Genomic DNA, 14884 nt, shown 5'->3' on the forward strand with positions numbered 1-14884 from the left:
CCCATCCAACCTGACAGAGCTTGAGAGGATCTGCAGAGAAGAATGGGAGAAACTCCCCAAATACAGGTGTGCCAAGCTTGTAGCGTCATACCCAAGAAGACTCAAGGCTGTAATCGCTGTCAAAGATGCTTCAACAAAGTACTGAGTAAAGGGTCTGAATACTTATGTAAATGTGATATTTTTTAAATTTGTAATACATTTGCAAAAATGTCTAAAAACCTGTTTTTGCTTTGTCTTTATGGGGTATTGTGTGTAGATTGATGAGGGCAACATTTTTTTTGAATCCGTTTTAGAATAAGGCTGTAATGTAACAAAATGTGGAAAAAGTCAAGGGGTCTGAATACTTTCCGAATGCACTGTATATAGTTATTTCCCTATTTCTGACATGGAAAATCAGTCTGATAAAGTTGAGCTACCCTGCTGTGTGTTGTAAATACTCACGTATTTCAAGAAAATGTGTATCTCCTTGTTCTTTTGTGGATTGACTGTGGCCTCGAACAGTGGGAGGAAAATATTCTCCAACAGTTTGGCGAAGTTCTGTATTATCTTCTTCGACTTGAAAATGTCACTGCAAGACAAAATGTTACATTTCTGAAACATATCTTTAGATAGACAGATGTAATTTGCTTGATCATTGTAAGACTAATGATGGATTAAATTAAATTATTTGTTGATCAATAATAATGCTGACAACTGCCTTTCTTTTTCAAGTTGCAGCACCATTCCTACTATCTTTTGTGTGACTAAAACACTCTTAGAAAAAAATTGTTCCAAAATGGTTCTTCGGCTGTCCCCATAGGAGCACCCTTTTTGGTTCCAGGTAGAACCCTTTTTTCTAAGAGTGTCGGCCCACCATTGGTATTTGCAAACAAGAGCTTGGAATCAATTGGTTCCAAGTTAAATAACAACCAGTAAAGGGACCATCACCTTGGTTTACAATGTAAGATGTCCTATTTTACACATCTCCATTGCCACTTACAACTAGTGAAGTCTTACAAAGACCATTATGGTTGAAGAATTATAGTACCACCACCCTAGAGATCAGCATTGAGAGCAGCATTCCCTTATCTTCCCTTCTCCCTGTGGCACTTACTAGATCCTGGGCACCTGGATGATCCATCGCATGTTGGGGGAGTGAACCTTGTGCTGGACGAACCATGAGGCCAGGCTCTCCCACTCATCAGGGGAGCGGCCGTAGATGGACATACGGGGCTCTGCGTGCTGGTACTGACTCTCCTCCAGCTCATGAGCCACTTCCTGTTATAGAGGAAGAGGAAAATAATTACAGTACGTTAGAGATGCCCATGATAGTGGAGTTGATATTGAGCATAAGTTGATCCTATACCTTGATGATGCGTGCAAAGTATTCCCCTTTGATGTAGTTGTCTGTTTTCAGGTAAATCTCTCTGAGTTCGCTTGCTCCCACAGGGTTGTACTTGGAGTTGAACTTATCAAAGCGGTGGAATGTTTGCCTTCCTAATAGAGTAAACATTTATAATTTATTACATGCTTTTGTCAACAATGGCAGTTTAGCACCACTATCATTGTGATCCTCAAACACAAGTTACATGGAACCTACTGCCAAACTGCAATTGTTTAAAGACATACTTCTGAATATTCATATATGCATTATAAATGTGTTATGAACTGCTTATGAACAGTTTAATCGGTATGCCAAATAGGTTATTAAATGTGTTAAAAAACGTGATATTATTTCAAGCATTGGAGCACGTGTTTCTGGAACATTCTTACAGCGTGTACGTCCAGGGAGTCCACAGTGAGGTCATAGGGGTCCATGGCCAGGGTGTCAAACACCTGTTTCAAGGTGATCATCTGGCCCCCTTCTCCAGCACCACGCGGTCTGCCTCGGTCTTGTAGGTGGTCTGTAGGTGGTCTGAACTTCAGCAGGTGCTTCTGGTTCATGCAAGCAGCTGCGTGGATGTGAGTGTCTACCTGTATTTATGAGGAGGCATAAGACAGACATATTTTGTCAGCTTGTTCTAAAGCACAGCTTGAGTCAGTGAGATGTAATGTATGACCATCTAATCATGGGAGTTTCAACCCTTTTATTTGCATTACATCTTATACTCTATACACTACCGTTCAAAAAGTTTGGTGTCACTTAGAAATGTCCTTGTTTTACATGAAAACATACATGAAATTAGTTTGAATAGGAAATATAGCAAAATGAATAGGAAATGTATTAATTGACAAGATTAGAAATAATGATTTTCTCAATTTGCCACAATTACATCCTTGCAGACCTTTGGCATTCTAGTTGTCAATTTGTTGAGGTAATATGAAGAGATTTCACCCCATGCTTCCTGAAGCAGCTCCCACAAGTTGGATTGCCTTGATTGGCACTTCTTACGTACGATACGGTCAAGCTGCTCCCACAACAGCTCAATAAGGCTGAGATCCGGTGACTGTGCTGGCCACTCCATTATAGACAGAATACCAGCTGACTGCTTCTTCCCTAAATAGTTATTGCATAGTTTGGAGCTGTGCTTTGGGTCATTGTCCTGTTGTAGGAGGAAATTGGTTCCAATCAAGCGCCGTCCACAGGGTATGGCATGGCGTTGCAAACAAAATGGAGTGATAGCCTTCCCTTCAAGATCCCTTTTACCCTGTACCAATATCCCACTTTACCACCACCAAAGCACCCCAGACCATCACATTGCCTCCACCATGCTTGACAGATGGCATCAAGCATTCCTCCAACATCTTTTCATTTGGTCTGCGTCTCACAAATGTTATTCTTTGTGATCCGAACACCTCAAACTTCAATTCGTCTGTCCATAACACTTTTTTCCAGTGTCTGTGTTCTTTGACCATCTTAATCTTTTCTTTTTATTGGCCAGTCTGAGATATGGCTTTTTCTTTGCAACTCTGCCTAGAAGGTCAGCATCCCGGAGTCGCCTCGTCACTGTTGACGTTGAAACTGGTGTTTTGCCGGTACTATTTAATGAAGCTGCCAGTTGAGGACCTGTGAGGCGTCTGTTTCTCAAACTAGACACTAATGTATTTGTCCTCTTGCTTAGTTGTGCACCGGGGCCTCCCACTCCTCTTTCTATTCTTGTTAGAGCTAGTTTGCGCTGTTCTGTGAAGGAGTAGTACACAGCATTGTACGAGATCTTCAGTTTCTTGGCAATTTCTTGCATGGAATAGCCTTAATTCCTCAGAACAAAAATAGACTGACGAGTTACAGAAGAAGGTTCTTTGTTTCTGGCTATTTTGATTCTGTAATCAAACCCACAATTGTTGATGCTCCAGATACTCAACTAGTCTCAGGAAGGCCAGTTCTATTGCTTCTTTAATCAGCACAACAGTTTTCAGCTGTGCTAGCATAATTGCAAAAGGGTTTTCTAATGATCAATTAGCTTTTAAAATGATAAACTTGGATTAGTAAACACAACGTGCCATTGGAACACAGGACTGATGGTTGCTGATAATGGGCCTCCGATTACGCCTATGTAGATATTCCATAAAAAATCAGCCATTTCCAGCTACAATAGCCATTTACAACATTAACAATGTCTACACTGTTTTTCTGATCAATTTTATATTTTAATTGACAAGGAAATGTATAAGTGACCCCAAGCTTTTGAATGGTAGTGTACATCACCAACCTTCCTGACGTTATAGAAGTCTCTGTGAGGTACACCTTTCAGCTCCTTCAACTCAGCCATCTCATTCAACATCTCATGCAGATAAAACTTGGAGGCCACAAAGTTCAGTCGTCTGTGGCAGTAGGTTTTCCTGGAAGAAGAATGAGATGACATTAGAAACACTGTAATAGAGGGTCATTGGGAATAGGGCAACAGTGGGAGGTGGTGATATTGGTGGTGGGGTGCTCACGTGGGCCCGTCTGCGATCATGGCGAGGACATGGCTGAGGTCTATCGCGAAGGTCTCCAAGTCGGGGTAGGGCAGGCTGTGGGGCTGCTGCTGCTTCAGGGCCTCTGCATCGTCGTACACGTACACGATGCCGTCCTTCATCTGCAGCAGGTAGTTCAGGTCGTCAGGTATGCCCTCCGTAGTGTACGGGTCCTCCCCTCTCGAGGGCAGGGGCACATGTCTGCAGAGGACAGGATTAAATAAGTGGACAGAGGGAAGAGTGGAGAGAGTGAGAGGAAACGACAGAAGAAGAGGATGAGTGTCTCGAATTGGAGTTACTTTTCCTATGAGTCCTTTTCAGAAATAATCAAGGCAAAGCTGTTTCTAGGGCTCTTTGCCCCAAAGTCTTATACTGTATCTATCACATTGATGAGCAGGTAGCTGGTATGTGGTTGATGCTGGATGTGTACAATGTGATTCTCTACCTGGCAAGATCTCGTCCTCCACGTTCCACTTCTGGTTCTCAGCGCTGGAGAAACTGGGCGGTGGTCCTGTGGAAGCGGTGGGTAGGCCAGCCTGGAGTACTTCTCTCTGATGAACAGGGCCTTCATCAGGGTCTTGGCTGCCTGCTCATAGTCCTCCACTGTGATCTGGGAATGAAGTGTGTTGACAGGCCATTATAGGCAATACACTGTCATTAGAAATGGCAACTCCTAGAAGTATTGTTTCCAAGCTAGCTCTTGCCTTGGTATAATTTTTTGGGGGATCATTGCATGAAGTATATGACATGATTTGTGATGTGATTAAATTAGATTATACAAGTATCATATTATTGTATGATGTCGCCACCCCTGCACAATAATCTCCGCTGATGGTGACCCTCTGGAACTCTGGGGAGTTCTCTGGGATACTAGGGCAGACAGGGGCGCCAGGGAAAGCAGAGGGGTGACTACAGACATAGCCCACTCTGGATTGATGTTGAAGGAACTGGGGACCTGCTGAGATACCGACTGGTAACGCTTAACCTTAAAACTCTTCTTCCTGGAGAGACCAACATCATACAAGTGGATAAGTGGACATTCCGGACCCTAGTCTCCTTTTTAACTCAATGTCATTCAAGTCACTTGGGGAAAATAATCCTCACTGAAAATGTCTACATTTGAAGATCAGTTCATTTCAGTGACTTGACATGAACTGAAATACTTTGAAATTGACTCCCAGTGTCCCTGACCTATTAGACCCATTAGTTTATCTGTGCCCTCTGACCTCTTGACGCTTTCCTCAGAGTACTGCTCGCGATCTCCTTGAGCATCTCCATCTCCCGGTCCTGGTGCAGGCCGATGGGGCAGTCCTCAGGCACAGTGTGCATGGACAGGGCATCCTTGGTGTCCTCCTCCTTCAATGCCGAGGCGTACACCTTCTCTGCCAGAAGACGCACCGACTCATCCACCTCGCTCAGCGAGATCTTAGGGAACTGACGCGGCATCTCTACTGAAACAAAGGAACACACACGTACTCTGACTATCACATATATGCTTTTACTATGCAGGATTGAAGTATACTATATTCGTGAAATATACTGGTATTTTTTTAGGTTTCAAACACACAGTTGTGACATTGTCCTTTAGAATTGAGTTATAAAGTGACTTATAAATGACTTATAAATGAAGGCTGTTGGTATGATTATTATATTATCTATGATGAAGTACTACTGCTGTTACGGAAAATAAAACATTATCTTAGCAGAGGCAGTAAATAACTACAGGGTAAGCAGGAGACTCACACACAACAGGCTGAATCTGAGAGCATGGTGTAATGGGGACACGTGTGTTTCGGTAACACCTCAGCTTAAATCACTGCAGTTAACATGTCCTTGAGTGTCCTTGTCTCCTGTTTCTATGTGCCTTCATTTGCTGCGTCATAATCATGTTACAGTAAACAAAACTATTCACCAAAAAAGGTCATGTTACAGAGACAGAGTCACCTTTGACCTTCTGGATCAGAGGTCAGTCATTGAGCATGAAAAGGAAAATCGTTCACCCACCCAGCCTCTCTGTCTCCAATTATCTGTCTCAGTAACTCTATACATTTTGTTTCTAAAGCATTTTTTGACTGTGATACAGACAAAATGGCCTTGATAATGTGTTGAGTATGCATAAAAGCGTGTGAAAAGAAGTGTGTGATACATACTGTAGTAGGATATGTCACAGTTCATGGGATAGCATGAGCTCATGGCTGATTATGACCATATTAGGTGGACCATATTAGGTGACTGCCTCCCCCTCCTCCTCACAAAAAAAGGTTTAGAAATGATTCCTTTCTTGTTCTACAGAATTGCCCATAGGCTTGTTTCAGGGTAGATCTGGTAACTGTGATATTTGTTTCTGCCTGGCAGTTTCACAAACCACTGTTGTCGCGACTTCCGCCGAAGCTGCCCCTTCCTAGTTCGAGCAGGCTTCGGCGTTCGTCGTCACCGGAGTACTTGCTACTGCCGATACCATTCTCATCACTCCACTTGTCATGTCTTGTCAATCACACATACCTGGTGCTCATTCCCCATTAGTATGTGTATAAGTGTTCCCTCTGTTCCCCTTGTCTTTGTGAGTGATTGTTTTGTTGTGAGAGCGTGTAGCTCGGTTGAGCTACATTTCACTGTGTTATTGCCAAGGTGGATGTTTTCCCTTGTACAGTTTCGTTTGACGCTTGGGGCGTTTGATTTATGCAAACAGATTAAACTCTGGACTTCGGTATTTTACCTCCTGCGCCTGACTCCTTCTTTCACACCTCGTCACAGAATCACTCACCTGATCTGATATGGAGTCAGCACGAGAAGGCCGCATGCCTGGAGTGTGGCAAGGGTCAGAGCATTCCTCGATGTTGGCCAGCTTGGGGGAAGCGAATGGATCGGGTTCTTCAGGTGGTAGAACGCCTGGAGAGGAGAGGATCCGATCTATCGAGACCAGCTGGTCAACCGGATCCAGCCGCCTACACCCAGCCCCTGGAAGGATCCAGATATCCCGGCCACCGGCGCTTTGACGGGACTGCAGCGCTGTAAGGGATTCCTACTCCAACTGGAGTTGTATTTCTCCAGCATCAGACCGGAGCCCTGGGAGCAGGAGAAGGTGTCCGTCCTCGTTTCCTGCCTTTGTGGGAGAGCCCTGGAGTGGGCCAACGTGGTATGGAATGAGGGAGGTACCACGCTGAAGAACAACGGGGAGTTCACTCGCCTCTTTAGTGCCGTTTTGATCACCCGCCTGAGGGTCGGAGGCGGGCGAACGACTGGTTCATCTAAGGCAGGGGACGAGGACCGCTCAGGACAACGCGCTGGAGTTCCGGACGCTGGCAGCGGGGTCCGGGGTGGAACGAAGCGGGTCCTGACAGACCATTTCCAGTGCCACCTAAGGGAGGACGTCCGACGGGAGCTAGCCTGCAGGGATGCCATGCTATCGTTCTCCCAACTGGTGGACATGGCCATCCGGCTGGACAATCTGCTAGCAGCCAGAGGACATCCTGGTAGGGTCTGCCCGTTTCCACTCCCGGACGACACTGACCCCGAGCAGATGGAGCTGGGGGAGCCGCCGGTCGAGAGAGCACAGGAGGACAGCGACAGTGCCACTCTGGTGGCACGAAGGGACAATCCACCTCATGTCGCTGTCAACGTTCTTTTGGGGCTGGAGGCGGTAGGCAGGGTACTCACGCATCACCCCAGGTAACGAACACCCAAACGTGTTCAGAGCCTTTGCGGCGCACTGTACTTTATCTATCTCCTTTCCAGATCACTTGGTCGGTTCCCAGTGTAAGGCGCTAGTCGATTCAGGCGCAGCTGGGAATTTTATGGACAGGGCATTTGCACACCGTCAAGGCATTTAATTGGTTCCCCTAACCATTCCACTCCCCATCAGAGCACTAGGTAGTCGACCATTAAGGGTCCGGGTTGGTTAAGGAAGTTACTGTACCAGTCACCATGATTACGCAGGAGACACATGTTGAGCAGATCACCTTTATGATCATTGAGTCTCCTGCTTACCCTGTAGTCTTGGGTATCCCGTGGTTAGCCCTTCACAACCCCAATTTCTCATGGCCGCAGAGGGTTCTTACAGGGTGGTCGCGTGAGTGTCCAGGTAGGTGTCTAGGTGTTTCCGTTGGTGCAACCACGGTGGTGCGCATTCCCCCCGAATACCATGATCTGGCTCTCGCGTTTTCCAAGACGCAAGCGACTAAATTACCACCTCATCGGGAGGGGGATTGCGCGATAAACCTTCGGGTAGACGCTGTACCTCCCAGGAGTCATGTGTATCCCCTGTCGAGGCTGAAAGCGGAGGCTATGGAAATATATGTTACAGAGTCCCTGCGCCAGGGTATATACATCCCTCCACTTCACCTGCCTCCTCGAGTTTCTTCTTTGTGAAGAAGAAAGATGGCAGTTTAAGCCCATGCATTGATTATCGACCACTGAATAATGTGACGGGACGATTTAGTTATCCTCTTCCCTCATTCCTTCAGTGATTGAGTCAATGCATGGGGCCCGTTTTTTCACCAAATTAGAACTCAGGAGTGCCTACAACCTGGTGCATATTCCGGAAAGGGATGAGTGGAAAACAGCATTCAGCACAACCTCGGGTCATTATGAATACCTGGTGATGCCCTACGGTTTGATGAATGCTCCATGGGTTTTCCAGTCCTTTGTGAACGAGGTGTTTCGGAACATGCTTAGTCGCGGTGTGGTGGTCTACATCGATGACATCCTGGTGTATTCACGCGCGCTGAGCATGTGTCCCTGGTTCGCAAAGTACTGGTCCGACTGCTGGAAAATTATCTTTATGCCAAGGCAGAGAAGTGTGAGTTTTTCCAGCAGTCAATCTCCTTCCTCGGATATCGCATTGCCACCACAGGTGTGGAGATGGAGGAGACCGCATTGCAGCCGTGCGTAATTGGAAGACTCCAACCACGGTAAAGGAGGTGCAGCGCTTCCTTGGCTTTGACAACTACTATCGAAGGTTTATTCAGGGTTTGGCAAGGTCGCAGCTCCCATTACCTCCTTGTTGAAGGGTGTGCCATCCCGGCTCCGCTGGTCTGCTGAGGCTGATTTGGCATTCAGTAGATTGCGGGGTCTGTTCACCTCAGCCCCGGTGCTGGCCCACCCCGATCCATCACTACCGTTCGTAGTGGAGGTGGATGCGTCCGAGGTAGGGATAGGAACTGTCTTATCCCAACGCTCGGGTCACGCACCCAAGCTCCGCCCCTGTGCCTTCTTTTCTAAGAAGCTCAGCCTTGGCGAGCAGAACTACGGCGTTGGTGATCGGGAGCTGGCTGTTGTCCGAGCTTTGACGGTGTGGAGACATTGGCTCGAAGGGGTGAAACACCCTTTCCTCGTCTGGACAGACCACCATAACCTGGAATACATTCGGGCAGCGAGGAGGCTGAATCCTTGCCAGGCCAGGTGGGCCCTCTTCTTCACCCGGTTTGATTTCACACTCTCATACATTCCGGGTACGAAGAACGTGAAGGCAGACGCACTGTCTCGGCTGTATACACAGAGGAGAGGCCCAGAGACAACACTCGCATACTCCCGGCCTCATGCACGGTGGCGCCGGTAGTATGGGCGATGGATGTAGATATAGCGCAGGCATTACGCACAGATCCATCTCCACCGCAGTGTCCAGCTGGGCTGCAGTACGTGCCTGCGCTTATCCGTGATCGTCTGATCTACTGGGCACACACGTCACCCTCCTCTGGTCACCCAGGTATCGATCGTACAATGCGCTGCCTGACCGAGAAGTACTGGTGGCCTACTTTGGCTAAGGATGAGAGGATGTTTCCTCATGCTCATGTGTGTGCCCAGAGTAAGGTAAGCTAAAACCTTTACCAGTTCCACAACGACCATGGTCTCACCTGAATATTGACTTTCTCCTGATCTCCCTCTCCCAAGGTAACACCACTATCCTGGTCGGTGGACCGCTTTTCAAAGTCCGCCGCCTCCTTCCTCTGCCCGGTCTCCCCATGGCCCTACAAACTGCAGAGGCTCTGTTTACTCACTTCTTCCGGCACTACGGGGTACCAGAGGATATAGTGTCCAACCAAGGTCCCCAGTTCACATCTAGAGTCTGGAAGAAGTTCATGGAACGTCTGGGGGTCTCGGTCAGCCTGACCTCTGGTTTTCACCCCGAGAGCAATGGGCAGGTGGAAAGGGTGAATCAAGATGTGGGTAGGTTCCTGCGGACCTACTGACAGGAACGGCCGGGGAGTGGTCAGTGTTCCTGCTATGGGCAGAATATGCTCAGAACTCTCTCCGCCACTCCTCCACTAACCTAACACCCTTCCAATGTGTTTTGGGTTACCAACCGGTCCTGGCACTGTGGCACCAGAACCAGACCGAGGATCCCGCAGTGGATGACTGGTTTTCGGCGCGGAGAGACTTGCGACGCTGCCCACGTTCGCCTCCAGTGCGCGTCTCGTACGTCGTCAGAAGGCCAACGCTGACCGCCACCGCAGGGAGGCCCCGGTGTTCGCACCGGGGATCAGGTCTGGCTCTCGACCCGGAATCTGCCCCTCCGCCTGCCCTGCCGGAAGCTGAGCCCGCTGTTTGTGGGGCCGTTTAAAGTCCTGAGGAGAATAAACGAGGTGACATACAGGTTGTTACTCCCCCTGATTACCGTGTTAACCCCTCGTTTCATGTGTCTCTCCTCAGGCCGGTGGTAGCTGGTCCGCTCCAGGAGTCTGAGGTACGGGAGGTTCCTCCACCTCCTCTGGACATTGAGGGGGCCCCGCCGTACTCGGTCCGTTCCATCCAAGGTGGATGTTTTCCCTTGTACAGTTTCATTTTATGCTTGTGGCGTTTGATTTATGCAAACGGATTAAACTCTGGACCGATTAAACTCCGGCCACAATGCATGAGGCCGGGAGTATGCGGGTGTTGTCTCTGGGCCTCTCCTCTGTGTCTGGATGGTATTTTACCTCCTGCGCCTGACTCCTTCTTTCACACCTTGTCATAGTTGTGCAACAAACATGGTTTCGTTCACGTCTTTCAGTTCTGTGGTCTGTTTCTGTGTTGTAGCACAAAAACAACTCCATTCACATTAAATGACACAGAATATTCCCAGTCAGACCAAGCGGACAGAGAAAATGAGGGGGTTAACAATCTTGAGGTCCATTTCTACTGTAAAAGGCAAAGACAACCTACAGTGTTTGTTGTTTTAGTATGCAGTTATTTGCAGACTATTTTATTCTTGGTTCCCAGGACCTTGTATATTTTAAATGTTTATTTGTGTAGCCCTCAAGCCTTACATGTATCGTGTTTCCATTTGCAACCAACTGATTCTGCTGATTCACTTAGCTTAGCCATTTTGGAGTGACACAACTTTGGTTGCTATCCAACTCCCAGTCTACAATGCTTGCTGTGTTCTTATTTTACTGACCATGTCTCCACATGTGACTATAAATACTAGTGCCACTGTTAGGGGTAGCATCTGTGACTGAGTGGGTCAATTGGCCAGTTCCCCAGTCAGACGTCACGGATACTGTGTAGAACGACAACAGGGAAAAGGAACATTAAGCACCACCCTATCAAATGAGTGCTTCGATGTTGACTCACTTTCACTAAATGTTGACATGGAAATCAAGCCAACTAAGATCATTCAACAACCCCAGTGCCTCAAAATAGGCCTACAATGCTTTGGAACATGTTCCTCGGCCAGCGCTCTAGGAAGGCCGCATTTCCACGAGTCGTCCCAACAAAAATCAAATGTTATTTATCACATGCGCTGAATACAACTGGTGTAGACTTTACAGTGAAATACTTGTTTACGAACCTTTCCCAACGATGCGAGTACAAGTACCAGATCAATGTGCAGAGGTACGAGGTACTTGAGGTATATACAGTGCATTCGGAAAGTATTCAGACCCCTTGACTTATTCCACATTTTGTTACGTTACAGCCTTATTCTAAATTGGATTAAATTGTTTTTTCCTTATCAATCTACACACACAATACACCATAATGACAAAGCAAAAAAAGGTTTGTAGACGTTTTTGCACATTTATTACAAATAAAAAACGGAAATATCACATTTACATAACTATTCACACACTTTACTCCAGTACTTTGTTGACGCACCTTTGGCAGCGATTACAGCCTTGAGTCTTCTTGGGTATGACGCTACAAGCTTGGCACACCTGTATTTGGGAATTTCTCCCATTCTTCTCTCAGATCCTCTCAAGCTCTGTCAGGTTGGATGGGGAGCGTCGCTGCACAGCTATTTTCAGGTCTCTCCAGTTCGATCGGGTTCTAGTCCGGGCTCTGGCTGGGCCACTCAAAGACATTCAGAGACTTGTCCCAAGTCACTCATGCGTTGTCTTGGCTGTGTGCTTAGAGTCGTTGTCCTGTTGGAAGGTGAACCTTCACCCCAGTCTGATATCCTGAGCGCTCTGGAACAGGTTTTCGTCAAGGATCTCTGTACTTTGCTCCGTTCATCTTTCCCTCGTTCCTGACAAAATTTTTACATTTACATTTTAGTCATTTAGCAGACGCGCTCTTATCCAGAGCGACTTACAGTTTAGTGAGTGCATACATTTTTTCATACTGGCCCCCGTGGGAAATGAACCCACAACCCTGGCGTTGCAAGCGCCATGCTCTACCAACTGAGCTAGTCTCCCAGTCCCTGCCGCTGAAAAACATCCCCACAGCATGATGCTGCCACCACCATGCTTCACAGTAGGGATGGTGCCAGGTTTCCTCAAGATGTGACACTTGGAATTCAGGCCAAAGAGATAATCTTGTTTCTCATGGTCTGAGAGTCCTTTAGGTGCCTTTTGGCAAACTCCAAGCGGGCCGTCATGTGCCTTTTACTGAGGAGAGTGGCTTCTGTCTGGCCACTCTACCATAAAGGCCTGATTGGTGGAGTGCTGCAGAGATGGTTGTCCTTCTGGAAGGTATCTCCACAGAGGCACTCTCACTTCTTTATTAGTCTTTGTCTCACCGCCATTGTCTTGGTGGTACCAAACTTCTTCCATTGAAGAATGATGGAGGACACTGTGTTCTTGGAGACCTTCAATGCTGCAGACAATATTTTGGTACCCTTCCCCAGATCTGTGCCTCGACACAATCCTGTCTCGAGCTCTACGGACAATTCCTTAGACCTCATGGCTTGGTTTTTGCTCAGACATGCACTGTCAACTGTGGGACCAAATATAAACAGGTGTGTCTCTTTCCAAATCATGTCCAATCAATTGAATTTACCACAGGTTGACTCCAATGAAGTTGTAGAAACAGCTCAAGGATGATCAATGTGGAAACAGCTCAATTTGAGTCTCATAGCAAAGGGTCTGAATACTGTAGATTGATGAGGGAAAATTGTTATTTAATCCATTTCAGAGTAAGGCTCTAACTTAACAAAATGTGGGAAAAAGTCAAGGGGTCTGAATACTTTCCGAATGCACTGTATGTACATAAAGGCAGGGTAAATTGACTAGGCATCCGGATATATAATAATAAGAGTAAAATAGAGTATCATCAGCAAATGATCAGCGTAAAAGTGTGTGTGTGTGTGTGTATGTGTGTGCGTGCGTGCATACACGTGCGTATGTAGTGTTTGAATGTGTGAGGGATTTGTGTAGGAGTGAGAGTGTAGTGTGTGTATATGGTGTGTATATAAAGTCTAGTGAGTGTGCATAGGATCAGTGCAAGATGGAGTCAGTGCAGATAATTGACTATTTAGCCTGAGTCTGGCTGTTTAGCATCATTATGGCTTGGAGGTAGAAGCTGTCTCTGAGCTCCTGTTGGTCCGAGAGCCGATGCTCTGGTACCATTTGCCCGACGGTAGCAGAGTGAACAGTCTATGACTTGGTTGGCTGGAGTCTTTGGCCATTTCTTACACCTCCTGATATGGATGGCAGGGAGCTCGGCCCCAGTGATGTATCCTGGGCTGTCTGCATCACCCTTTGTACGCTTTGCGGTCAAGGAGGTGCAACTGCCATACCAAGCGGTGATGCAGCCGGTCAAGATGCTCTCGATGGTGCAGCTGTAGAACCTTTTGAGGATCTGAGAGCCCATGCCAAATATTTTCTTCCTCCTGAGGGGGAACAGAGCTGCCGTGCCCTCTTCACGACTGTGCGGGTGTGTGTGGACCATGTTAAGTCCTTAGTGATGTAGACGCCAAGGGAACTTAAAGCTCTGACCCGCTCCACAATAGCCCCCGTAGATGTGGATGGGGGAGTGCTCTTCCCTCTTTATCCTATAGTCGACGATGAGCTCCTTGGTCTTCCCTTGACATTGAGGGAGAATTTGTTGTCCCGGCACCACACTGCTAAGTCTCTGACCTCCTTCCTGTAGGCTGACTCATCGCCAAACAACAACAGTGTAAATGGGGACAATAAACTGAGTCATTTACTGAGTGATTTAGTTGTTGTCATGATTTAGTTTGTTGACTTTGTGTCCATGAGGAAGGTCATTGCCTCTATACGCCATCACACACAATCCAAACACATGACATCATCAAACTGGCGACTATCCTGACTTATTGTCATTTCCTCTGAAAATGCCCCCTTTTTCAGCATTTGGCTATTGTCAACTAGCTGTGCTTCATCACAGTATTTTCTTAACACACAGGAAGTGCTCAATCCAGTAGATCCTGACCCTCAGAGTGCCCCGAGCCATAGACATTCAATGACCCTGCTATTCACATAACGCCCATTGTCATCATCACAACACAACAGGATGGTCAGTAGGTAGCTTTATCTCTCATCTCTTACCTTCTGCAGTGATCCGGGCCATGCCTGGCTCTCCGGCTCTGAGTGGTGAGTCTCTATCACCCAGTGGTGACTCTCTGTCTCTCTTGTGAATCTCTTTGTATGACTGTTGATCACTACTGTGGTGCAGGAGAGGCTCCTGTTATGACTCTCTTCGTCTCTGTTTTGACAGCCTCTTCGGTGTGATACAGTTGCTTTATCTCTTTCTGTGTGTCTTTCTCAGGATTCGCTCAGTTGTTTATCAACCCTGGTCTCTGTATGAGGCAGCAGCTGGTTATTTCTGTGTCTTGAGTATTCCTATTTTA

General features: G+C 47.1%; 1 pseudogene; it reads right to left on the reverse strand.

Moving 5' to 3' along the window:
- Positions 1-304: 304 nt before the first annotated feature.
- LOC123491979 lies at positions 305-14602 on the reverse strand (annotated as a pseudogene).
- Positions 14603-14884: the final 282 nt, after the last annotated feature.

The sequence above is a fragment of the Coregonus clupeaformis genome, chromosome 11 (assembly GCF_020615455.1).
Source record: "Coregonus clupeaformis isolate EN_2021a chromosome 11, ASM2061545v1, whole genome shotgun sequence".
NCBI classification, from domain to species: domain Eukaryota; kingdom Metazoa; phylum Chordata; class Actinopteri; order Salmoniformes; family Salmonidae; genus Coregonus; species Coregonus clupeaformis.